At 47.7% G+C, this 27,771-nt stretch overlaps 1 protein-coding gene across 1 annotated transcript in view; it reads right to left on the bottom strand.

Annotated features, from left to right (window-relative positions):
* ZFHX3 (zinc finger homeobox 3) overlaps positions 1-26,503 on the bottom strand; it is a 382,144-nt gene extending 355,641 nt beyond the window's left edge. The window contains exon 1 of the mRNA XM_041400380.1: positions 26,376-26,503. The gene's annotated coding sequence lies outside the window, so the exon portion shown is untranslated. The remainder of the gene's footprint in view (positions 1-26,375) is intronic.
* Positions 26,504-27,771: the final 1,268 nt, after the last annotated feature.

Raw genomic sequence — 27,771 nt, 5'->3', positions numbered from 1 at the left:
CCTTACAGCCCAAAATCCCAATTAAGCTGCTTTATCAATAGGCTCCCACAGCAGAAGTGCACCAGACAGGCCTAAAGCACGATTCTTCCAGAAAAGAAGAATTTTGTGTTTACCACACTTCCTTTCCCTCATTATTCATAATTAGACACCTGACCCCAATGACCAACCCTCCCCACTCAGATCTAGCAGAGATGGGCTCTGGCTGCCTCACGGAGCTGCAGCTGGGCACAGCATTCTTCCTCCTAAGGCAGAATGGGTTCTGATGACACTTCCCCTTGGGAAGAGCTGCCTCTGCTTCTTGAAATAAATCAACCCCCAGACATGATGCTGCAAAAGGGGGATTACAGGGTCACAGAGCCAAGGTTAGAAGTCATGTCTGCAGATCATACAGTCCAACCCACCTGCTCAGCACGCAGACCGGGAGTCCAGGACCATGTCCAGATGAAAATCTCCAAGGATGGAGACTACAGAATCACTGTAGGGAGCCTGTGCCAGAGTCTGACTGCCCTCACAATGAAAAAGGCTTTTCTGGTGTAGAAATGGAGTTTCCTGGGTTTCAGGTTGTACCCCTGCTCCCCATTTGAGGGCTCACCAAGAAGACAGGACAGGTGTACCAGCAGATCTCCCTTCCCTGGGCTCAGCTCTCCCTTAGCAGCAGCTCCCAGGCTGGGTTACATTTAGTACTACCTGGGGAGAGCTGAAGTTGAACAATTCATTTGTGTCAACCATACCTGCTAAGGGCTTCAGAGGCTGTTGGTACAGGCATGATTTTATTCAAAGAAGCATCACCACACAACCCTTCCCCAAGCAGGTGGTTATTGTACAGAAAATGTTCTGGAGATGTTGATAGGCAGCCACACAAGCGCTGGCCGGGTGTCCCAGCAGTGTCACTGTGAGGGCTACACTCACGGCAAGAATTCACCGTGAGAAGCATTTTGAAGTTTATCTGTGTATTGTTCTCTTTCAGATCAATTTTTTCCTAACACCTATAACCAGAAGGGTGATAAATAGTCAATAGACATTAATCCAGCTAATGTTTCCTATACTCCCTGTGACTGTGAGTTCGCAACAAGAACCGTGCCGGAGCCGCAGAGGGGAGGTGACCTCAGCCATGCCCCTCCTGTCACAGCCATGTCCCCCAGCCACGTCCCCCTGCCACATTTCCCAGCCACATCGCCACACTGCCATGGGGGCCCTGCTGCCACAGGGGCCCTGCTGCCACGGCCACCTCCCTCCTGCCTCACAGGCTCTTCCAGCCCAGGATCACCAGAGAAAGCATTAGACATGCTCTGGAAACCCTTTGCCCAGCTGCTCATTAGGACTGCATTAGTCTGTAAACTCGAGCGCAGAACGCCTAGTTCAAGTTGCTCTTTCTTGATGTACTTGAAAGGTCCTGGGAATTTATGGCAGGATAATGCGGAGCACAGCACCTATTTATGAGTTGATCATTTGTACAAAACCCCTCTCAAAGCACCGAAGGTTACCATTCGACCAAGAGCTGCACTTAGCTGCTCAGAGGGCAAGAAAGCCAAGTATATGAAAGTTAAAAGCATTAATAAAAGTGTGACTTATAAATTACTTCATCTTTGTCACCCTTTTTGAAATGGGGTGAGAGAGGCCAGGGTAAATTTATTTTTTAAGTGCTTTCTGAGACCTGCAAGGGTCAGCCCTGAAATGCTGTACTCTATAAATCATTCCATGTGTATCTGAGAGATGCGAGTGCATCATAACATTAACAAATATTGATTTATTTATCATTTGCAACTGTTTATCACTAAACAGCTGCCTTTATACTCTTGGTAGGGAGAAGAAACTTTAATCCCTGAGAATGCAGAAGAGAAGCTGCCTTAGCTGCAGGAGGAAAGAGCAACCCCCGTTACCCTGTCACCCGACTGCCAGCTCAGTGGACGTGTTACCGTCGTATTATGAAACCAGTCATTTCACAAAATGACTAAAATTTCCAGGCGTTCCACGGAACCGCTCGCGTCGCTGCTGAGAGCCAAGCGAAACCTCACATTAGGGGCTTGGCTGAGTCACAGCACAGAGAGGCGAAGCAGAGCCAGGGATGGACAGAGCCAGGGATGGACAGAGCCAAGGATGGACAGAGCCAGGGATGGACAGAGCCAAGGACAGCCACTCGTCCCTGCCGGAGCAGCCTCCCTTTCTGGCACGGCTCCAGCTGGCCGTGCCATGCCACACAGCCCTTCCAATGCCACCAGCACCCCTGGCCCCAGGCTTCTGGCTGGAATCAATGACACAGGAGCAAGAATCAACCCTCAGAGCCCTCCAGGCTGCCCAGCAGGCACTGAGCACCACCACTGTCACTGGAGTCCAGCCGCTGCTCCACAGCAGGAGGCTGGAATTAGCTGATCTTTAAGGTCCCCTCCAAGCCAAACCATTCTGTGACTCTATGAACTGACCTTACATCATCAACCCTTCCTGGTTCTAGACATGACAAAACATGGAAGCATCAATTGGTCTGTGTTCTCCTTCAGTTAATATTACACAGTGGGTTTCAAATGCAAGGAAGATACCTGGAGCAACAGGAGGAGGTTGGGGAAAATTTCAATAAAAATCTCATTACCCTAATGAGGGAGACAAACTATCTGGCAAACCCCTTCCCAATGCTTCACAACATTACATATTAGGTATAAACCAAACCTTTTTATTAAGCAACTACAATAAAAATAGGTTGTTTTCCCTCCCCTCCTTTTTTTTTTTTTTTAATCACTCAACTGTCTGATTTTATTTATTTTTGGAACTAGGCTCAATAACAAATTTCTCCACAGAGCCACCCACCAACAAACGTCACTAAGTGGAAACTTGCTGCTTTATCCGTGTCCACACACCCTCACTCACCAAAGCTTCAGGGAGCTCCAAATGAAGTATTTGGTGATTTCCCTGAGAGAGGGTTGTACTTTATTTGCATTTCTCCCTATCTGTAACTAAACACTGGTAAATTTGCAAAATCCAGATGTTTTATAAGTCTGTTCTTCTTCTTCAGGCTTAGTTCTCAAACTATTCTTGCAATAAAGCAGCAAAATCAAGTACTTTGGAACACAGAGCAAAATCTGGAGGTGCCACAAAGCACAAGTGGCATCAATTCCCCACCTGGCTAGTGTCTCCTGAGAGAGCATCCAGGGGCTTCCAAGCAGCAGAAATAAGACTTGCGTTAGATCTGAATAGCAACTTTAGATCATCTGGAGATGGTCTCCTCAAGTCCTACCTCGCTCTTCTTGGGGAAAACGGCAGCACGGAGCGACAGCTCCATGTCTGAGCTGAACCCCCAGCAAGGCTGGAACTACCCTTTCCCTGGGAGGCCAAGGGACTGTTGCTGGCACAGCAGGTGCTGGGGAAGGGCAGTGGAGCTGGCCCCGGGCAGGCAGAGCCGTGCTGGGCTGGGCAGGGCTTGGCCGCAGCCCCGGGGCCGTGCACCGAGCATCGCTCCGGCACCGAGAGGAAACTCAACAAGCCCCACTCTTACCAATTACAGGGCGTCAATATTGACTATCTGAGGGATTTCCATGCTTGGGAAGCAAATTAGAAACTCAATACCTGAACTATTCCTAAATGCAGTTATCAACTTCAGAGTTTTATCTCATAAAACCAATTCAGCTTAGAGTTTAATTCTATTAAATTAGGGCTTAGAAATAAGATTTGCTCGGAGAATGAATGCATCATTAGTTTTAAAATGCAATATAGTGAAACCCAAAATGTGCGGCATTACAGTTTGAAGAATAAATGAGTAGAGATGGCACCCAAATGTACTTCTCCCTAAATATATTTACCAGAAAAACCCATGGGCTCATTAGGACAGTGTTTTGGTGTGGGGAACGTCCACATTCCTTTGGGAATCATAATCCTCTTGTGTCTCCCCTTGGCACAAGTTTTTTCTTTGTTCTTAAAACCTTCTTATTTCAGCAGCTGACAGAGAAAAAAGAATCAGCATCCTCTTTCTTAATAAAAATGCCACAATGAGACCCTGTCGGGCTTGTGCCAGGCGTGTCAAAGGAGCAGGGACTAATACAGGAAACCTCAAGAACTCCCCGTTTTGTGCAAGTTACAGTACAGGGAAGAGTCACGTAGGGCTGGGTTTTAAATCAGGTTTCCAATAGATGAAAAGCACCCTTCCATGGGGTGCATGTAATCTCTGAATAGGGCCCTTAGTTTCCTGTGGTATTGTATTAGAAGGGATGTTTGATGCAATAACGTGGGGATAGAATATGCTCAAAGAGGGGGCGGGGGCCCGGCCCCACGTTACGACGCCGGCGGCTCTTTGATGGCCGAGCCAGCCCAACCATACCTGCAGCACCAGCAGCCCGGGCTGGGCAAAGGGCACGAGAAAGGCAAACCCACTCCAAAGCACAGCAAGGCCTGAACAGAAACGAGCCCCTTGGGTGAGCCGCATTTCGCCGCCGTTTCCTGCTGCAGATGCGGCGGCTCTGCCGGTCCGGTGGGAACAGCAGGTGCCTCTTCAGGCCCGGTCACACACTTGGCATTTTAAAAAGCTCCTTTTTCAAAAGCAAGCAGCACTGTCCCCAAACAGGATTGCAGGCAGAGTTGCAAACTGTGCGGTGCTGCCACAGCATCGCACGGTAATTGGCAGCCCATCGTCTCTCGCACGGATAGGCTGGGTTAAAGCTTTAAAGATGTATTTTAATGTGTGTTAATTTCCTACTTTTACTTAAGTAGACTATAAGAGTTTTCTTCTTATTAGTATTATAAAATTAAAACCAATTGAAATTATCTAATTATAATTTTTGGTAGCAGAAGAGTCATATGGAACAACCCAATTGACTCTATGGAGCCTAAAATACTCCCCAGTATGCATTTTAATGTACCAATTCCCTTGAAAATGCATGCAGAGCTGTGGGAGAGAAAAGGCTGAAATGATAAATGTGAGATGTGTCCATGTCATTGCTGTGCAGCAGCTCTGGGGGTGCCGCCCACACCATCACCCCTCTTCAGTCAGAGCCTGATTTTACAGTCATTGAATTCTCGGATTCAAAAAGGAGCCAGAGAAGCACAACGTGATCAGATGCTTGTAGTTTGCCATATGATCTTCCTCTTCCTTAATTTTTTATTCTATTTAGGTCAAAACAGTTCTTGTATTTTTCATGAATGCAAGCCTCAAACTTTCCTTTTTCTATTCCACCCTCAAAAGCAGAGAGGCCACCGCCCTGTGTGCCAGGCCACAACTACAAAATGTTGTAGTTTTGCTACAATTCATGCTTGCTTTTGGTTTTCATTGAGTAGAATGACTTTATCTGTTCCAAACAGTAAAGCAGAGCAGCTCAGCTGAGATGCTACAGGGCTGCTGACATTTGGAATGCTATTTTCAGTCCTATTTTACATATGCTTTCAAAATGTATCCTATGAAAAATAAAAGTCAGGTACTAGAGCGGTTGATTGGTGTCTCTGGCAAAGCAGATGACCTACTTCAGCCATGAAGGTGGGGAAAATCCATGGATATTGGCAGTGAAGTGAAGGGAAGGGAGGAGTCAACACCAAAACCTGTGCAGATGTCCAAGGAAGAAAAATCCAGCCTGGATTGGGGCACTGGAGGGAGGTGGTGCCCACATGGGGCCATGGACACTATGGGCACAGAAAACTCCCTTCTTCCTGATCCTTGTAACAGGCAAAAAACCAGCTGGGAAACAAAATGGTTTGATAAGTGTAACCCAAGAGGGAACATTACCGTGCACACCTTTTAATGGTGAGCTTCCCAAAAATTCAGCGTGCTCCCTCAGAAGGGGGAACAGAACCACAACATTCTTCTAAAAAAGAAAACAATTTTTATTTTTTTGCAAAGAAAACCAGAATGAGGCACCACCTGAGAAAAGAGATTAAAAGGAAAAATAAAATAAGAAGCTGTTGACGTTATTAAAAATACCTCTATTTGAGGCCAAAGCAGCCCCTCTCAACTCCTCCCTGATACTTCCCATTCCATGTGGCTCTTTCTGCCTATAAACAAATTGTAAAAGATGGCAACAGCTAATTTAAAAAATAAAATGCGAAGTGTTGCAGCGGAGTCTAAATTGAGTCTGACAACCAAGGTCACATAACTTTTCACTTTTATTTAAAGGCATCGCCTTGATTACTGAAAAATATTGCAAGATATATAAACACAAATCTGGGGGCAGGCCAGCCCGCCTCCGAGGACTCCAGCCATGGCTCCTCGTCCTTTGCTTGAAAAGGAACAACAGGAATAATTTTTTAAATTGCCAAATGTTGTGTAATTATCAAATGGTAGAAAGTTGTCAGAAATCATTGATATAATTTTTGGAATCATGTTTTCGGTGTAAGAAGTATGTCCTAACCTGTCCTGTTATACCTAAATAAATTTAAGTATTTCTTGAAATTTTAAGAAATGTTTGCTGCTTTAATTCCTGTAAACGCAAAAGCTTTCATTGTACCTTTGACTTCTTTTAATTGTATTTGTAGCATTGTAGGCCGTTTCCTGTGAACTCTGAGAAGAGTGTGAAATCTGGTTCAGAAGGTGACGAGGAGGAGCGCGGAGGCTGCAGCGCTCGGGGCTGGCACTGAGGGGCCCCAGCTCAGCCCAGCCCCGGGCCCAGCACAGCCTTTGCAGGGGATCTCACTTACAGCTCAGTTTAAAAGAAAAAACCCATGGATTCTGAGGAGAACCAGAGCCTGTTTGATGTTCTGCCTCTGTTGTCTCCAGGCAGATCTGAATGAAAGCTTGGAATTAAACTGTCTTTGAATATAATTTTCATTGCAAGTGATCTAAAATAAAACAACCTGGTTTCCACACCCAGCTTTCCAGAGCCAGCTGTCACATTCCCCTTCATTCATACACTTCCTAAGTTATATTATTTAAAATTATTGTCATGGTTTTTTTAATTAATTAAAGGCAATAATCAGCCATTTTCTTTTCCTTTGTAAAAATTCCTTTCCAGGACCCAGAGCTTTCCCTGTCGCTCCCCTACTGCAGAGCCTGAGCACCCTCAAATGTTCACTCCTGCCCTGGCCTGTGAGAAATTTCTGTTGAATTCATTTATACAGCCTTTAATTAGGAAACTAACGTAAGGTCACTGATATCAAGTGATTTGAAGCACACAGGTGGACTTAAACCAGTTCCTCACTAGAGCCCCAAAAATAAGGAGCTAGACCTCTTGGAGTGAGTTCAGAGGAGGCCACGGAGCTGCTCCAGGGCTGGAGCCCCTCTGGAGCCAGGCTGGCAGAGCTGGGGGGGCTCACCTGGAGAGGAGAAGGCTCCAGGGAGAGCTCAGAGCCCGCGGGGCTCCAGCCCAGGGACACCGGGCCACGGGGCAGCCGCGGCCACGAGGCGCTGCCTGCAGCCAGCCCGGAGCCATGGGAGCAACGAGCGGCCCTGCTGGATCGTCAGGAGGAGGGAACGAGGAAGGGAGGCGAGTTATAAAAAGAAAAGGAGAAACCATAAATTAAAACAGAAACGAAAAGCTCTGCTGAACATTTTTTTCCTGGGACAAGCAAGAATGGGGAAAGCATTAAGTGCTGCACCTTTTCTTCACCTGATGACACAGGAAAAAACTCTTTTCTGCAAATAATTCAAGTAAACAATCTCCAGAAAGCATAAAGAGCAAGACCAAATTTCTTTAAATTAGCCAAGCTCCTAGAACACGGTGGCTGTACCTGCTGCAGGAGGCTGTGGCTTCAAAACAGGGGAGACTAGGAGTGTGGGGGGAAAGGGAAGAAGAACCAGCCCCTTCTTCCACCTTTATGGTTTACCTGGAGTTTAGTTCACTGTAAATTTTATTTCAAAGACAAAAAACCTTATGCCAAACTCACCTTGGCTAAATATCATTAACTGATTTCTAACAAAGATCTGATCCACTTTCACTTGCAAAACACTTTGTCACTGGTTTATATGCACAACTTCCAAAGAAAGGAGAGAGAAAGGAGAGATTTTTAGGTCAAACGATTAAGGAGAAAAGGGATTTAAACCAACAATTTTTTTTTAAGTTCTAATTGTTTGCTTATTGACACCAATTTACATGGAGCCACTTAGTGAATAAAGGTTTTCACAGTACATGGCACTTCTTTATGTCAGTTTTTAGCCATCATGTCACAGCCTGGCTTGAAAAGAAGAAATGCTGAAAACTCGTAGGCCAGAAATGAACAGCCTATTAAGATCTGAAAAGCTGTCATCCCCGCTGAAAAGACTTGCGTCAGCCACTGAGGATATATTTTAAACCGCCTGTCCGCAAGAAAACTTTAATAATGCAGCCTTGCTCTAATGTCTTGTGAGAGGAGAGGCAATTTTACTTCTTCTATTAACCCAACGTGATTACAATGGCTTATTTCATGGAATATTAAGTTCAAATTCTGCTCCCTAGGAGGACAATAAAAAAAAAGAGTGTGCTTATGACATTGCCCGAAATAGCCACAAGGACCGCAACTCCTTGGTGCTTTTAGTGCATCCAAGCCATAATCCACCTTAATTTGCTAATGGTTAAGTAAATTAGCAACAAAATAATAAACCACAAAAAGGTATCGACACAGGAGCAAAATGCTTTCCTCTCAAAAATATGAAAATAACAAACTAATGTTTTCCTAAGGACTGTCGTGGCCTTTCAGTCTCTCCCTCCCCCTCCAGCCATCCCCCTGCAGCCCGTTCCAGAGAAAAACAGACTCCTTGTGTCAGAGGGGCTTTGGCCATGAGGTGATCAGGAGGGAAGGGTTTGTGCCCAGACCACAGCTGGGCTGGCTCTGTGCAAACAGAGCCATTAACAACCTGCCCAACAGCCTGCACCCACAGCAGGAAATGGGGTTCCAAGAGCTGGCTGCTTGGCTGGTGGCACAATGCTGCTGCCGTCCACTGCCTCGAGCTGGCCAGACCGTGGGCAGTGCCCCTGTGCCACCCAGCAGCAGCCCAGTGCCGCGGGGCATCCCTGCACCACAGGGGTGCAGATGTCAGAGCACTGGGCCAGCGGAGCCAGCGCCCGTCGCCACCTCCAGGAGGCCACTCTGAAAGTGCTGGGTTTAAACACCATTCGCAGGCTGCCCCCCTCTTGAACACTTGTTTAGGCCTGATCCTGACCATAAAAACCGGCATTAGAAAGGTGAATTAAAGATGCAATGGCATTGCCACTGCCGGCAATTCCAGCCCTGGGCATGCAGCGACTGAGGCCAGCACGGCCCTGGCTGTGGCTCTGCCAGCCCTGGCGCTGACTTGCAGTCCCATAGCTCAGGAGCTCTGTGCTTGGCACTGGGGCTTGTTCCACGGGAGAAGGAGAGAAACAGCCCAAAACCCCAGCAGGAGAAACCTCAAATACCACATTTTGGTTTCAAACTAAAGTTGCGTGCAGAAAAGCCCTCCCCACTCCCACTTTCTGGCATAGCCTTCCTGCACCTTTTTTCCTTTTTTATTTTTACAATTTGAAAAAAAAAAAATAAAATTTCATTTAAAAAATAATGTACGCAAATATCCAGCGAAATTATAAATAGCCACCATTAATTTATTTTCCCTAGTTCCACAATTCCAAAGCAAAAAGGCAAAAACTTAAATAAATACATTTAAATCTCCTGCTGTGTAATAGTAAAGAGACTCCATAAAACCAGAACAATATTTATTTTTCCTTTTCGGAGCAGCTCCCTGGTTTATTAGGCCCGTGCTCCCAGCGATCTGATAAGCAGGAGCGAGGCTAAATGGCAAATGGCAAACATCCCAAATCCCAACCTGATGTATTTCCACAGCCCTGACCTTCAGATAAAAATCGCACAGAAATCTGCAAACCCACCAAATATGCAGCACCACACACTTGTGCTCAGACACAACAGTCGGGTGAAAAAAAGGAACAGGCAGAAGGGCGTTGCTGTTTCCAGCCCTGAGCCTTCCCCTCCCTTCAGATCTCAGGATCCTGCTCCGATCCGTGAGTTCCAGGGGATGTGGACACACCCCACCAAACCCAAGGGTTCCTCACGGCCACCGAGGGCTCGGAACTGCCAGGCTGTGACCGTCAGGGAAACACCAGAGAGAACAAATAATCCCACTCCCACATTCTGTGCATATTTAGGAAAATACTTCAAACAGAAAAAAAAAAAAAAATTTGCAGTGTGAAATTAGCTACAATTATGACAACTGCAAGAAAAAAATTATACGGGCAAAATTTGGGGCTGCTGGAAGAATTCTTTGATGTCTGGATTCCAATTTAACCCCGACTGAGTTCTGAGAATCAAATGAACAAAGTGTATCACACACCCCAAGTCTGCTTGTCGGTGCAAGGCATCATTCCCATTCCATTCTTCCCGGCCACACGTATTTCCAAGCCCCTTGCCGACATCTCCTCCCTCCGCACTGCAGACGGCCACTTGCCCGACACATTTGAGCCACAGCCCAACGGTGTATTTCTTTATTCATTAAAACCCAGGCATTAGTATCAATAAATATGTATAACAGTATTTTCTCCCTGTCTCTGCACAGGCCGGGGCTCGGGCTGGGGCTGTGTGGGGAGCACAGAGAAATAGATCATATTTCATATAAATATTTTTAGGCAAAAGACTGTCACCAGCACTGTCCCTGCACCTTTACCTCACGGCTGGGGAGAGCAGGAGTTTATTAAATAAGACTATAGGTGAATAATAAGGCCCTGATAAATGCCCATGAATATTTGGCGTAGCAGAGCAGGGAGGTGCTGCTGTCGCTGGCTCCGGGAACGTCACCTCTATTTTATACCGGGGCGTCAGCGCGGAGCCTCCGCGAGCCACACGGATCCCAGGCTGAATAAATAACACCATCCCCACCATTGGGGTGCTCTGCATATATAAAAATCACTTTTTCTTCAGGTACTGAACCACTGTATCCCCTAAACCTGAACCGAGCTGCCGGGTTTTTGAAGCAGTTGTAAAACATTAATAATATATCTGGGTTGTTTAAAGAATATTTCCAAATAACATGAAATATTTAGTCCATTCCCCCCCTCACCCCACCCTCAGTGCTACCACCACTGTAAAAAGATAAGATTTATCATGAAATGTTTGAGGGGTAATCAGCCATTTTTGGCCAATATATTTTAATATTTATATACCTGACATAGCTGAATATAAATGATACATCATGATTTTCCTTAGTGCATGGAATTTATACAATTAACGGAGGGATCCAATGGCTTTAGGGCACACAAGGTGCAAACAGTGTTACAGTCGGTTGCTGATTATTGTTATAAATCTCACAAACCATAAAGACATTAAGGTACATTTTGTTTACCCCATTTGTTTTCAAATATTATGTACAACAATATTATTTATCATTAAAAGAGTTACACTTTCCCAGTGCATTTATTTCATGAGATACATTTATAGAACTATTTTTAAAATACAGCTGGCAAAATGCATGGCTGAAACAGGCAGGAAAATGGGATCATTTCAATTTTTTTTCCCCCCAAATATGATGTTTTTTCATTCTAAAATCGAGAAGACATTTGAGCACTACCTATATCTGAAACGCCTAATTGGAAAAGACGCTTAGATGCGCGCGGTTTGGGTGGACCCTCCCGCGCAGCCCGCAGCCGGGCGCTGCCGGAGCTCCGCCGTCCCTCCCGGAGCCGCCGCCGCCGCTCCCCGCGGACCGGCGGGGCCAGCGCCTCGCACCCCGAGCGGCAGCACCCGAGCCACGGGGCTGGGGCGGCTCAACCTAGGACTTCCCAGAGGAAAACACTGACAAACACGCAGCCCTGGATCTTCCTAGGGGAGTCAGTACTTTTCCTGGGAAGAGCTACCTCCCTGCTCCGTGTAGATGCAGCAGAACTGAGCGAATATACTCACAAATACAAATTCCCCCAAATGTTCCCAAGTGGGTATAATGTCCCGGGATTGTTTCAATTATTCCCCTTTGGGCTGGCCGGGTTTGAAGCGCCGGAGCCCCCGAATGTGAAACGTGAGCCGAGCGGGGCAGAGCCCCGGCAGCGCCGGGGTGTCCCCGGCAGCACAGGGACCCGAGCGCTGCAGCTGCTCATCAAATCAGGTTTATGTTCCTGAAATGAGTTCCTGCTGCTGAGCCTGAATTCACAGACAGTCGGGGGAAAAAAGAGATGGATACAGCCCCAAACAACCCCCCTGGAAGCACGTCCAGGGGACGGCTCTTTGTGCCCCAATGGAGGCAGCGGGGGGGATTTGTTTTATACCTATGGAAACACGACATGCCAGTTCCATGTGTGTGTCTTGTGCAGAAAGCCCCCCAAAAATACATGTTAGAAAAGCATTGCTGGCATTTTATTTGCTTTGCCAGAGGTAAATGAATCCTTTTCCTTTCTCTTGCCTTCCTGCAGCACCGGCAAGGAGGTTTCTCAGCGATATTTTGCCATCCAGGAGGTGCAGCACCATTTACTGAACACAAACCCATTTTTCCTTAAATTTATATTATTTCAGCTAAACCAACTGGAGAAATAAAAAAAGTCAAATTTTACCATTTGCTGCCCTTTTTCCAGCACAAACAAAACCCCAGCCCAAGGAGTTACCCAAAATTTGCCTTTCTTTTTCGGCCTGCCCAAAGGTTGCTTTCTAATGTACATAAAATACAGGAACAGGGAGGAAATGTGGGAATGTACCGAACTGGCTGTTGACTTCAGGCACGGGAAGTGTTTTGTTGAGAATTCGCAGGTGCTAAAACCTCATCAATGAGTGGGAAATGGTGCTAAATACGAGCTCTGCGAACTTTATTTTTAATGATGACTTTAAAACCCGGGGATCAGCGAGGTGAATGTAAAAACTGTTAATCTTAAATTTCTACAAACCCGAGTGTCAGGGCAAGCATGTCTGGTGCATCAAGCATAACAAGATGAAAACGAGGAGGTGTGGGTGAGGAGGGGGTCCGAGACACTTGCTTTTCTTGAATCCCTCTGAATACATTTCACAATTCATCAGTTTTTGTCTTCCCTGCCACGAGTGAGGACAATCAGACCAGACACCCATTAGATTTTTCATGCAATTTTTTTTTTTCTTGTTCATGACATGTTGGCAGGGAGGATGGCAATTCTGAAATCTTACCAAATGAGAAAAATGTCAGAAACTGAACTGACAGCTGGTGGTTACTATGGTGATAGGTGATATTGAAAAAAAAAATAAAATAAGACTCAGTTAATTCAAAAGGAATCAAGTTCAGTATTTTTAAGCCAGTTGATAGAGATGAAAACTTAATCCCGATACTGGGGTGTTTTCCTGTTTTAGCTAAGAGCCAAAGAAACCATTTGCTTGATTAGATAATTAACTAGATAGAGCTAAATATCCAATGAAAATTATAGTGAAACCAAAAATAATAATAAAAAATAATAACATGTTTTTTAAAATGGAAACAGCCATATTAGGAAAAAAAAAATAAGCAGGCTGGGGGAAATCTTCTGTCTGTGTGAGCAATCCAGAACTGTCCTCTCCATAATCACAATTACCGACACGGGTCTGGTTTTCTGCCATCGGTTTGAGGCAGAAAGAGTAGTTTCGCTCAGTGACAAAGACAAATCAGCTGGAAGGGAGGGAAAGCTGCTGACTGATGGCTTCAATCGAGGGAAGGCTGCGCAGGCAACTTCAGCAGGAACCTGGATATCTCCATATTTGTGTTTATGTATTTTATGGGCTTTTTAAAAATTCCCAAGGGACCTATTTCTGGGGCCCGAATACCGCGAGATCTGGTGTTCTCCTGGCATTTCCATCGAGGAAGTGAAATACTAAAATACCATGAGAACATCAGATCTCCTGTTATTTCGGCTGCATTAATGGTTCCCTCAGGTATTAACAAAGCCCCTGAAAAACAAACACAAATATTTGAGGCAGAAATAGAAGTGCTGGAATATCCACCACACCCCCACAGCAACCCAATGCACCCACACAAAAACCGCCTCATTTTTGTGATCTTACACTTCGAGGAACAAATTGTGCAACCATACACATATAAAATTAATATTATATGGAAACTATTTGGCCACCACCTCTGTCTTTGTGGCAGGAATTGAGTTTGTTCCCCAACAGCCCAGAGGAGGATGATCTCCATATAAATGTAGGTGGAGTTTAGGAATATTGTTATAGAAAACAACGTTTGAATGCAAAAGTCTCCAAACAATTTGAGTTGTGCCTGTGCTCCCTGGGTGGGGATGGCAGAGATGAAGTGGGATGGGGATGAATGCCCGACAGCGGGAATCGCCCGGCCCTCGCATGCGCTCCATGCCCTCTGAGGGCTTTTCCAACAGAAAAAGTCCCAATTTTGGTAACAATGCGGGAAAACCATCCATCATTATTTCACAGATTGGGACGCAGCTTCTCCCTGCTCCCGGACCCAGCAGGCAGAGCCGGGAGGCTGCAAGGACACGGACAAGGAGTCAGGAGTCCCTCAGGACCAGGGACACCACTGCTACACTCCATGGCCTTGGCCACCTCGCCTCCCACACCTGCCGCTTGCCCACTCCTGCGGGAACTCATCCCTGAGGCCAGGGCAAGAGAGCAGGAGGCAGGTCAGGCAGGACAGGGCACACGAGGAGCTGCACAGTGGGCTCGTGGTGCTGCAGGGGGATGGGATGGGATGGGATGGGATGGGATGGGATGGATGGGATGGATGGGGGTGGGTGCCCTGGGCAGCGCTGAGGGTCCCGTGCTCGTGGCAGGCAGACACAGCTCACGCGGCCGCGGGAGGCTCTGCGGGCAGGGGAGGAGATGAGCAAGGCCAGGATGAGCAGAACTGGCTCTGCTGCCCTTATCCCACACGGTTCCGTGCATTATCCTGGAGTGAGAATGTAGCCCTGTCGTACCCAGCACAGCCCACGCTCAGTGATTATGTCTCCAGTGCAGCAAATCTGCTTTCTACTCAAAAACACAGGAAAATGTCCAGAAAAACAGTGGCCTATAAACAGAAATTGCTTCTGGAACAGTTTAAGCCCTGATCCACGACACCAAATTTCACTGCTCCTTACAGGAACCGAGACAGTGCCTGCTTGTCTGAATTCCAAGCATGGGAACAGACAATTTGGGAATCTTCCCCGTTTGACTGCACGTATTGCTGCACTGAACTGCTCTGGGGAGAACAGCAAAACAAGTTCCTCAATACTCACAAGAAAAAAACCCTCTTGTCTAAACAACACGATTATACTAAAAGTAAAAAAATACCATTTAAAATAAATACAATTGCAAAAAAGGCTCTGGGTGATAAGGGAATGATGAGGTATATAAAGCAAAACCAAAAGACTCAGCAAACCTCACTTCAAGATAAAAACCAGTATAAATAACTGGCTTGGACTGTTTAAAATATTGTTATAAATTATACCTTCATTATATATGAAAAGTAGACACTGTTTAAAATCCTATAAAAGCCTATAGAAACAGCGTAAAACTGCTTCAATATATATATTATGTATAACTTAGAATATGTTAAAATCAGTGAAACGTTGAATTTCACAGGGTTTAACAGAAGTTTGTCTTCCAGCCCCACACCAGAAAATCTGTAAAATTACCATATGTAAATATCCACAGATCCTGAATCTATTTTTATATGTATTTCTACAAAAATCAAATGTCTTTTTTTTTTTAATGTGGTTTATAGTGTCCTTTGTACTGGGCACGGAGGTGGGGATAAGCAGACAGCTGATGTTAACTAATAATACAGACAACTAAGAATAACGCACTTCATTCTTGACCCCTTTTGCCTTTTAAAAATGTTGATAGAGCATTAAATTGTGATAAAATTTCCACTGGTTTATGGGATGATTGTTTCTACCTGAATATTTTCAATCAAAAGCCACACGGTGCCTTTTTGCTGCAGCACAAAACACAGCTGGGATTGTGGAGAACGGGCGCAATCTGTGATTCTGCGTACCCGTGCGCACAGGCCCCCCAGGATGTCCTGAGGCCCCTGGATTTTCCCTCACACCCCCCTTGAAAGCAGCACTGGTTTTCAGTCGAGTCACGGCACACCATGCCCTCCTTCCGAGGCGGCCCTGGCCGGGCTGCGTGCGGGTCCCCCCGACGAACAAGGACCGCACAGCTCGGCGCTGCGATGGCCGGGCTGCGGGCAGGGAGCGCTCCGGGAGCCGCTCAGTCTGTCATACGGGGAAACTGCACAGGGAAACTGCAGGGAAACTACAGGGAAACTGCACAGGGAAACTGCAGGGAAACTGCACAGGGAAACTGCACAGGGAAACTACAGGGAAACTGCACAGGGAAACTACAGGGAAACTACAGGGAAACTGCAGGGAAACTGCACAGGGAAACTGCACAGGGAAACTACAGGGAAACTGCACGGAAACTGCACAGGGAAACTACAGGGAAACTACACAGGGAAACTACAGGGAAACTGCACAGGGAAACTACAGGGAAACTGCACAGGGAAACTGCACAGGGAAACTCTGCACAGGGAAACTGCACAGGGAAACTGCACAGGGAAACTGCACAGGGAAACTACAGGGAAACTGCACAGGGAAACTGCACAGGGAAACTCCACGGAGAGAAACTGCACAGGGAAACTGCACAGGGAAACTGCACAGGGAAACTACAGGGAAACTGCACAGGGAAACTGCAGGGAAACTGCACAGGGAAACTGCACAGGGAAACTGCAGGGAAACTGCACAGGGAAACTGCACAGGGAAACTGCACAGGGAAACTGCACAGGGAAACTCTGCAACTTCAGCCTTCGCACACTGAGCTGCTCCGCAGGGCTGCTCGTGCACACCAGGGACTGCAATGGGCACAAAGGATTTTTCCATGTTTTATTTTTCTGCAGAAAAGCAGCTGTAGGCAGTCCCCAGCGCTGCGGAGCCCCCGCTGCTGTCCCAGCGCTGTGCCGCTCCGCCGCAGCGTTTCAAAAAGGCCGGCGAGCTCCCATCCCCGCTCCGGGCTCAGGGCTCAGGGCTCAGGGCTCAGCGCTCAGCGCTCAGCGCTCAGGGCTCAGCACTCAGGGCTCAGGGCTCAGCACTCAGGGCTCAGGGCTCAGCACTCAGGGCTCAGGGCTCAGCACTCAGGGCTCAGGGCTCAGCACTCAGGGCTCAGGGCTCAGCACTCAGGGCTCAGGGCTCAGCACTCAGGGCTCAGGGCTCAGCACTCAGGGCTCAGGGCTCAGCACTCAGGGCTCAGGGCTCAGCACTCAGGGCTCAGGGCTCAGCACTCAGGGCTCAGGGCTCAGCACTCAGGGCTCAGGGCTCAGCACTCAGGGCTCAGGGCTCAGCACTCAGGGCTCAGGGCTCAGCACTCAGGGCTCAGGGCTCAGCACTCAGGGCTCAGGGCTCAGCACTCAGGGCTCAGGGCTCAGCACTCAGGGCTCAGGGCTCAGCACTCAGGGCTCAGGGCTCAGCACTCAGGGCTCAGGGCTCAGCACTCAGGGCTCAGGGCTCAGCACTCAGGGCTCAGGGCTCAGCACTCAGGGCTCAGGGCTCAGCACTCAGGGCTCAGGGCTCAGCACTCAGGGCTCAGGGCTCAGCACTCAGGGCTCAGGGCTCAGCACTCAGGGCTCAGGGCTCAGCACTCAGGGCTCAGGGCTCAGCACTCAGGGCTCAGGGCTCAGCACTCAGGGCTCAGGGCTCAGCACTCAGGGCTCAGGGCTCAGCACTCAGGGCTCAGGGCTCAGCACTCAGGGCTCAGGGCTCAGCACTCAGGGCTCAGGGCTCAGCACTCAGGGCTCAGGGCTCAGCACTCAGGGCTCAGGGCTCAGCACTCAGGGCTCAGGGCTCAGCACTCAGGGCTCAGGGCTCAGCACTCAGGGCTCAGGGCTCAGCACTCAGGGCTCAGGGCTCAGCACTCAGGGCTCAGGGCTCAGCACTCAGGGCTCAGGGCTCAGCACTCAGGGCTCAGGGCTCAGCACTCAGGGCTCAGGGCTCAGCACTCAGGGCTCAGGGCTCAGCACTCAGGGCTCAGGGCTCAGCACTCAGGGCTCAGGGCTCAGCACTCAGGGCTCAGGGCTCAGCACTCAGGGCTCAGGGCTCAGCACTCAGGGCTCAGGGCTCAGCACTCAGGGCTCAGGGCTCAGCACTCAGGGCTCAGGGCTCAGCACTCAGGGCTCAGGGCTCAGCACTCAGGGCTCAGGGCTCAGCACTCAGGGCTCAGGGCTCAGGGCTCAGGGCTCAGCGCTCAGCGCTCAGGGCTCAGGGCTCAGGGCCCAGCACTCAGCATTCAGTGCTCAGCGCTCAGGGAGCGGCGCTCCTGCCGTGGCTCCCGTGTCGGGGGCACTGCTGGGCCCTGCGCTGCCGAGGCTGGGTCACACCAGGAGCCACGCAAGGCCCAGCCCGGGTGTGCTCGGTGCCCTCCGCTTCCCCGGCCCCTGCAGAGGGGGGGCACAAGGAGAACACAGTGCTGCTGTCACTGTCCCTGAGCCTGGAGAAGTACTTCAAACAAAACCACGTGAAACACGCAACTGTAAAAGTTCTACAGAAACACGATCGCTGGACTTTACATTTAGGAAGAATTAAGCTTTTAAAGAATATTTTCCACTGAAAAAAAGCCTTTAATGGGAGTTATCCAGGTGGCCCCTGGATTTATTGTTGGATTTCTCTTTGACTGCTCTGGGGTTCCCAAGGGGACTATTACGTCAACAATTTCTAAGGCAACATTTTATTCCAGGTGAAATTCCTTAGAAGATGAGAGCTTTGGCTTGGAGATTCTGGGATCCCATTTGAAATCACTCACGCTGACTACAGAAGAATTTTTAAAATAAATTACTGCATTGCCTCCTGCTTTCAGATACATCTATCACCTATCTATGTATATATTTAAAAACATTCTTTATTGAACAATTTCAAATGTAATTCTCCTGAAGCTATTAAAACTCCCTATTTAACTGCATTCATAAAAAGTTGTCTGGAATACACTCAAAACTGGCCACTTCATTCAAGGTGTATTCTATATTAACACACTTTCCCATTCTGAAAAATTGGTGATAGGGGCTGTTCTGTGCATGGAACTCCCATCAGAGTCAGTCAAGAGCCTTTATTTATAAAGTTAGGGGGCTTCTGAAGTCTTTAATGACTATTTTTGGTCAAACTTGAAAGAAAAGAGACAAGACACAAAGATCTCCCAGTTTCCAGTGTACAAAGAATCTATGACCAGTAGGAAAAGCTGAGTAGGGCCGTCGATCCAGACTAAACAAATTTCAGCATCAAATGATAAATGAATCAAGGAACTTGCACTCTCAGATCCTAAATTATATTAAGTCACTGATTTTATGAAGCCAGAAAAAGGTCATCACACGACACTTATGAACTATGGTAAATAACTAAAATTTATGCAGTAGGATGATTTTAATCGTTGGTATCCTTAAAACTTCAGAAATAGATACAACTTGTAACAAATCAGAAAAGTTAAAGGGAAACTATAATTGTTCCTTTTAAGACCTGTTATGTGTAATATCCATTGGCCATATTTGTTCCACAGGTCAGATATAAAAATAAATTTACTGTATTTCTTGCATTTGATTAACAGAAAGAGCTTAATGATACGTGTCCACATTCCTGTCTCTGCGCTAGTGTCTATCGGGGCTTTCTTGCCAAAACTGAAAACCATCTGTCATAAATACAATAATGGCTTTTAAATCTGCCCCACCTAGTCCTCCTGCTCCCCAAAATGGGGCACATCAAGCATGGGCTGCTCCTGAAATATTCCTTGCAAGTTGCTAAGTGGATATAAAAGAACACAGACCTAAAATAATCTGCAAATAACTGTAACATAAGCCCTGAAAAATGCTTTTGGAGCCGGCGCGAGGAGGGAGAGACGGCGTCCACTGGGCCGAGGCCAACGCAGGGTCCAGGAGATCCGGGCAGGGGGACAGTGTTTGTCACTGGAAGACTTTGTAATTGTGAAAGATTATTACAGATCTTATTTAAATCAGGTTTCCTTTTGAGTATTTTCATCTAATTGGACAAGTGTTGAGCTGTGCCGGGCTGTCACAGCTGTTACAGGACATGAACCACGCTTACAGTAACAGCTTTCGTTCCACATTTTTGTGGAGCAGTTTCCATAGCACTCAGATCAGGGCTTGCATATTTTTATACCACTTGCATATTGAAAATAAACTCTGATGTTTAGCTTGCTTTCTCCAAGTGCATCTGGTACTTAAATTCCCTGAAAAACAAGCTGGCAACTCTGATTGAAGCCCAAGCAGGCAGGGTGTGACACCTTGGTAACTTTTACAAAGTTATTTTCAGCCTTCCTTTCCCCTAAACGGCATAGGAGATGGGATGAGAGAGCTGGGAAGTTGGCATTTATCTCAGTCGCCATTCCTGAATTTAACATTAGGGCCAACTTTTCCATTCACAACAATACCCAAGATAACCAGATACTCGGCATGTGAGGAAGTGCTGTGGCATTGCCTGCGCCTCAATTAAATATTTCCCATGTTTGGAGCAGATAAATGCAAAGAGCTAGGAGCTGGAGGGACACAAGCTCCAGGGGCCAGGTGGCCCTGAGGCCCCCGGTCCCACCGGGAGCAAGGCTTTCAGGCAGCCCGGAGCCCTGGCCAGGCAGAGCACAAGCCTGTTGGGAAGTTTATTCTTGGTAAACGAGTCACTTTCTAATTAAAAGAATAAACAGGATGTTATAATGTGGGATTCCAAAGTGCAGCCAGTCCAAGCCCTCTCCGGCAGCGAGGCCGGGGCTGTGCCTGGTGCCTGCCGGCCCCGCTGGGCCGTGTCACTGGCCAGGCTTTGTCCCACCAAGCCTCCCGTGTCCCCACGGCCCCTCACCTCCTAGCCCCCTTCCCAATTAGCAGATTGAAAATTAGCAAAATACAGCCCCTGCTTTGCACTTTAAATTTTAATAAGAAACAGAGACATCTCTCTCTTTCTTCTGCTGTTCCTCCCTCTCCTCCAAGAACAGAAGGCTGCTGGTGAAAGGAATGAAAATCTGGAAAGAATTTGGGGTGGACTGGCCAACCCCCTTTCATTTCCTTCAGATGTTTACAATCTAGCACCTTTCTGAAGACAAAGATGGGAAAAAAGCTATTTTTCCTTTTGACTGAAGGGTGAGACAGGGGGGTATTAAAAACTGATCAATGTAATTTTTTTCACAGAAGTATTTGCACATCTGTGAAATAATGTAATTTATGAAAAAAATCTTTTTATATGACATCCATGATTATAGCCTGATCTGGAGAATTATTCAAATATAAAATTAAATACTCAAAAACTCGCTGTGCTGTGGATGACTGAGCTTTTACCAGCTGTGCATCACACTTCTCTAATTCTATTAAAAGTATAGAAGTGAGGCTTCCCAAGGATGTCTGAATCCCTTGTAAAAGGAATGTTACATTTCTAAATGCTTTATGATCAGTTGCTTTTTGTTTTTTCGTGATTATCATCCCAGTTGTTGGATGTTTTATCTGACTGTACCAAAAAAAGAGAGGAGGAATGCATACCCGTGGAGAGTGCTCTATAAATTATATTGTATTTTATTATCGCAGGGCTTAAGGAAAAATTGGCTCTTAAGAAAGGTTAAAAACCTTTAAAGTGAATTCTTCTGTTTGGTTAAAAGTACTTTTGATTTAATACGATCCATCTGCAATCTGGGGCTGGCCTCCTCCCCCTTGGGGAATGGGGCGATGCCCACGGGACCAGGACAGGGCAGCGATTTCTGCCTGAACAGGACGAGCTTGGGTCGCCCCGTGCCAGCTCCCCTGCCAGCAGGGGACCAGCTCACTCTCTCCTCAGACAGCAATTCCCAGATTTTTAAACAATTAATCCAGGGGAAAATGAGCGGGCACGGCTGCTCCTGGGGGTAGTTTCCCAGCCCAGCGTCGCTCCGCAGGAACAGCCTTCCGAAGGGAAAGTTGAATCCTATTTTCCAAGCTTAAATGGAAGCTTTGGTCCGGCTCCTGCACTGCTTGGACATTATCCACAGGTTACAGATAGAATCACCGTGAATGCGCTGTGCCTCCCCATGCCACAAGCCAACATTAAACTCAAAGGGAAAATACAATTCCCCAAACCAACAGAAACACCGTGTACAAAGCAGCCACTGTAAGAGCCCCAAAACAGGCCACATTAGTAAAAGGCAGTTGGAGTTTAGCAAAGAGAGAGACAAAATAAGGGCTAAGCCATTGTTTCTGCTGCCGAAGACAGACGGACTTTAATAACACTTAACAGAATGATGCACATTAACGATCTCAGAAAGCACTTCTTATGCCTCATCCATCATGCGGAGGAGAAAATGAAGCCTTCGACAGCATTAGGAATTATTCTAGATCTTGTCAGTAATTCGCAGCTTCTCGGTAGTATCGTAACACAAATTTGTGTGGATGAGACACTGACCATTAATCTAAGGGGCTTTTTTTCCCTCGCTGCAGCGTGTGGAGAATGTATCAATTGTTTCATGGAGAAATTTCACAGCTGAAACCTTACTAAATAAAACAGGGGTGAGGAAAGAGATATAGACAGAAACATAAACAACTGCAACGCGGAGACAAATCATTATCTTTAAAACAAAACCTACCATAAAATCACCATGTGTGTTTTGTGAATGGGCCGTGAGCAGTTTCCTGCTCTGAAAATCCTTAGAATATGCTGATTATAAAGTTATGTTCGTACACACAAACACACTTAGATTTCATTTTCTGGGAGGCTTTTTTCCCTTTTTTTTTCCTGTAGTATAGGCAAAAAATCCTGATTTCTCCTCCCAAGAGAGCCTTGTATTTTTTGCGAATAGGAGCAAAACAAATTTCAAGACAAAATGCCATGCAACTAAATAAACAACAGCTTTTGGCAACCTCTTCCCTAAGTCGCAAGCTGCTGTTCGTCGTGTGATAGCTGTTGCCACTGGAATCTCTACTACAAAGGAAAAGGTCCATAAATATTTGTACAGCAAACTCCACAGAAAAAAAAGCCTCCCCGAGTGAGCTCAGAATTCATTTCTATACGTGCGATGTAAAGATGAAAGCTAATGAGTTCTGTGGAGTTTATGATAAATTAAAAGTGCGGGTCTCCCCGCCCCAGCCGCGTGTTTACACGGATCTGATCCGCTGCTCCCCAACAAAACACTTGTCAGACAGAATGAGGCGAATTCGCCTCCGGATGTGGAGGAGCTGGATTGTCTCAGGGACAAAAAAACAGATAGGATTTGATCAAATACTAATCAGGCAGCAATAATGTGGTATCCTAAAACACACCCTATTTTATCTCCAATGAAATAGTGACATCTATCCAAAAAGTCCTCAAAGAAACTTGGGTTGAGGTAATATACTGTGATTGCAGCAGATAGGCAGGATTAAAATCAGGCTTGATCTTCAAAGAGAATAAGAATGTATAGTTCTGTTTACTGCACACATATTTGTATATAAAAGATATGACAAATATTTCGAGTTCTTTAGAAACCTGTATTTCTGTATCTTGAATTTTCACAGACCAAGTGCTGAGAAGGGGATTTGACAGTCCCAGGTAATAGAGGCAAATTAGAGATTAAACTCATTAGAAATTATAAACACTCCCATAGTCTGTTAAACCCCCTGACAAAACCTGGAAATTAGAAATCCAATAACACAGCATCAATAGGGTCTTTAACGGCTGGACAGATGTTTAAACTGCGCGATACTCGTGCGAGGAGTGAGTGGAACAGTCGGAATCAAGGTTTGCATTAAATAACACAGCACTCATGTCGGATCAGATCATTCATGTGAACTGGTTTGATCCTTTTCTTTGCCATTAATTTCCATTCTTTTGTTATGGTCTAAATTTGTTATTCATTTTGCATAGTGTTAAACATTTTTCTTATTTGTAAATATGCAGATGAGGGAGGCAGCTCTGTAAGGCGCCGCACAGAGCAGGGCTCTGTCCAAGGGGCCACTAACCCCTGGGGCTGCCCTCCACATAAAAACACTGAGAAAATAAAATATTATCTGCAAGCTTTAATTTTTTAGCCTAAATAATTAAATCACAGAGAGAAATACTGTGAAAACAATCATCTCACTAAGCACAACTCAATAAATCCCAAGGAATGGGCACTGGGATAGCAAAAGCAAAATTGTTTGCGTTCCTTAATGTTAGGTCTGACCTGGAAAGGGTAACAAAAGAATCTGGCATGAATATGTATTTTTATAGGGAGTGCTGCTGGTAAACAGACCGAATAAAAGCAGGGGGATTATTTTAAAATAGTTTCTCCTAAACTCTCAATATGTTTAATCTGATGATATGAAAAACCATCCATAAAGCAGAAACACATTCAGCCCCTACAAAATTCTGTACAGAGAAGTGAAAAGGGTTTCAGCAGAGGAAAACAAACAAACAGCAGCAATCCTGCAAAGCTGCGGCATCTCCCCACGCCCGCCTGCTCTCCAGCGCCGAGATAAAGACCCAATCTGCTCATCAAACACCTCCGGGCTCGGCCATCTAATAGGAACAAATTGGCAATGACTGCCCAAGCAAGTAACACAGGCCCACTGATTTGTAGATTGATACTGATGCCTAATGATCCCCTTGGGCAGATCAATAGCAACAATCCTCATCCCTGCCTTTCTTCTTTATTGGCACGGCGGAGCGAGCGCGGGGAATCGTGCGAGCGCGCACGGCTGCAGGTGCCGGCCGAGGGCCGGGCACCCAAAGGGCCCCGGAGCCAACGCTGCCCTGCCGCGTGCCCGGGGCTCGGCCTGCCCGCGCTGCCCCTTGGCAGCCACGCTGCCCCGGGCACCGTGCCCTTGGCACTAGGCTGTGCCAGCTGTACACCCCAGAGTGCGGTGCGGCCAGGACGGGCCTGCAGCCACAGCGAGGGAAAGCACAGAGACTGGGATAGTGAAAGCAAACTCAACACTGACCAGCTGGGCTGTCTGAGAGCTGAAAGCCAGCGTGGCATTTGGGTGGCAGAGGCATGCAGGACACTGGGCACACTTTGGAGAGCAAGGCACACAGGCAGGCGGTTTGTCCTGCTGGAACTGTTAACTGGGTTACACTTCTCTCCTGCTCCATCTCTCACCTTTTCCCTCTTCTCCCCTCAGCTGACTCCTTGTCTCTTAGTGCACTACACTATGATCAATCAAACACTATCAGCACAGGGGTTTTATTCAGTTACCCTGGAGTCACTTCCATCTGCTGCTTCCAGCCCCACGCCTCAAAAGAATTAGGGATTTTCTATTTATTTATCAATCTAGTGAATACAGTTATCCCATTAGTAGATCCTTTTAAAGTCCCTGATAGAACCTAAGAAAAACTAATGGAGTTGATTTGCATTTGGTTTTTTTCGCAGTGAATTAATGCCAGTGATGTTCTGCAGAACCACACATGGTCACTGCCACCTCGGGGTGCTGGCAGACATCCCCAGCAGCACTCCACTCCCCTGAAAATCGGTCTCTGCGTGGAATAACCACGTAGAAACCTAAGACATGATCAGGCATACCCAAATCACCAGGTCGGCAAACAGAGGGGAAGGAGAAATGTACCAAAAAGTTTGTGCCTCCTGCACATGAAATATTAATTTTGTATTAAGGTGTGTGTCGTCACCGCAGTGTCCCCCAGCCCGGGCACACAGCCGGGGGTGTCACCCGCGGCCCCGCCAGGCGCAGGGAGCGCAGGCACCGATTTTCAATCCTATTCAGACTCGAGATCTGCTTTGTTCAGCAATCACCTGGCTACTTTTATTCTTCGTGGCTCTTTTATTAAAATGTGGATAAAGTGAAAGGCAAAGGATAAAATTAAATTCCATTGACTGTAAATTTCTAAATCATCCCTCCAATAAAGGATTTTCCTTTAATAACAAAAACGCCTTTCCCATCTTTTTGCCGATCTCGACGTATACTCGCAATAAAACAGGGCTGCGTGAAAACCTTTGTAACTCGACCCTTCCAGTGCATAAATTAATAATTTTCCAAATCCTGTCTTTTCTTTCCTTAAGTTCCCGGGCGCGGGGGTCGTGCACCCGCCCAGCCTTGACCATGGCAAAATTCAAATTCCCACTAATGATGAGTGTAATCATCGCAATCACCATCACCATCATCATCGCCAGGAAAGCCGGATCCTGTTGGCCCCTGACATCAATCAGCGAAGCGGGGGAGGCCAGCCCCCCCCCGCGCCCCCCGGCAGCGATCGCGTCCGTTCCCCCCGTGTCGGGGTCACCCCCGCTCCCATCCCGGCCTCGCACCTCCGCCGCTCCCAGGGCGGGACGGGATGAGTGAGACGGGACGGGCGGGACGGGGCCGGTGCCCCCCACGTCCCCACGTTCCCCCCGAGCCCCGGGTGGGAAAGGAGCGAGCGAGGGAGGGGAGCGAGGGGAGGGGGAGCAGCCGCACGTGTGACGCGCCCGGCCGCCCATTTGCATATTCACATCAGCGCCGCGCCCACTTAAGCAGCGCGAGGCGAAGGTGTCTCCTCCACCCACCACCCACCCACCACCCACCTCCCACCTCTACCTTCCCTCCCGCTCCCCACAAGCCGCGCTCCCAGCCCAAAAGCGAGGGCGCGGGGGGCCGGCAGGAGGGTGGGCGCAGGCTGCCTTACCTCCGCTCCCGCGCTACCAGGGATTCCCCGTGGTTCCGCCACGAATTTTGGAGAGCCATCCTTCAAGGGTTTTTAGTTCTGTCTTTCTCTCTCTTCCTCCTCCTCCTCCTCCTCTTCCCGTGTTGTGACTGGGTTTATAAAAAAAATAAAAAAAGACAACTCCATGTAAGCTCGCAGCCAGGGCACGGCGAAGTCTGGGGCTCCGGGGGGAGGGAGCAGCGGAGGGAGGGTCACAGCTCCATGCCTTACAAAAGGCAACCCAAAGCCTGGATATTTTTTTTAATATCGTACACAAAACGCCGCCGCACACATACACGTAACGCAGGCCTCAGACCTGGCGCTAATTAGGTTTTTGCCAAAAACTGTCGAGGTTCAGCCTACGGCACGAATAAACGCAACGGGGATGGCAGTTCTGAACCCTCACCTGCCCCGAGCCCCCCAGCGCTCAGCCCTCACCTGCCCGAGCCTCCCGGAGCGGGTGCCCAGGAGGGCGAGCGTTTATGGGGCGCGTCGAGAGCTCCCACGACGGCGGGGACCCAGGTCAGCCGTAACCACGCGGCACCGACCTGGACTGTTTCAACCCGAGTGCTGTTCAGGGGTATTTTTGCACAAATTAATTTTACTATTTCACAGCTCCACTCACAGTGGGGAAAAGGAAAAAAAAAATTAATAATCGGGGTTGTGTATCCCCTTGCAAACGTCACAGAAGCAGCATCGTGTGTGCCGGGATGGGTCTCCAGGAGCACAGGCCTATTGTTCTAAGGACACGGCTTTTGTGAGCAGGGCAGCACAGCCAGGCTGGAGCAGGAGGAGGAGGAGGAAGAGGGGAGGGAAGCCCTTGCACAAGCACACTGTGCACCGCAGCCACTGTTTCACACCCTCGCATTAGATGTTTGCTGAAAATACACGGTGCACACGTGTGGCACTTTTTTCCAAACATGTCATTACCGGGAATGATTAAGGGCTTCGTTGCTTCCCAATGCAAGGTCTCGGCTTGGATTGCTGACTGATGGCTGAATTCCCCCATACACCTGGCAACATGATTTTAGTGTGAGGACAGGGGGAAAAAAATGCACTTTCTTGACTGCTTTTTCGTAAGCAGAATATTTAGGAAAGAGTCAAATTTAATTTTGCAATTGGCAAAAGCAAACGTGCTCCTAAGCTGAAGGGTCGCAAGTCGTGTTTCACCCCGGAGTGCATTTGATGGAGAAGTTACACGGCCCTGAAATAGGCGTTGTGTGTGGGAAAGGCTGGGATGCTCCAGCCCGGGCGGGCGCAGAGAGGGGCGTCCATGCCCCAACTCCGTGTGCGAGGGGAGCGGCGGGGCCGAGGCAGACAATGGGAGCTGGAGGCGAGCAAGGAGGTAGAGGGGGGTCTGCCCGTGCCCCCCCGGCCA

This window comes from Onychostruthus taczanowskii, unplaced genomic scaffold (genome assembly GCF_017590055.1).
Source record: "Onychostruthus taczanowskii isolate IOZ18803 unplaced genomic scaffold, ASM1759005v1 scaffold18, whole genome shotgun sequence".
Classification (NCBI taxonomy): domain Eukaryota; kingdom Metazoa; phylum Chordata; class Aves; order Passeriformes; family Passeridae; genus Onychostruthus; species Onychostruthus taczanowskii.
The sequence above is the reverse complement of the archived record's forward strand: the minus strand, read 5'-3'. Positions and strand labels throughout refer to the sequence as shown.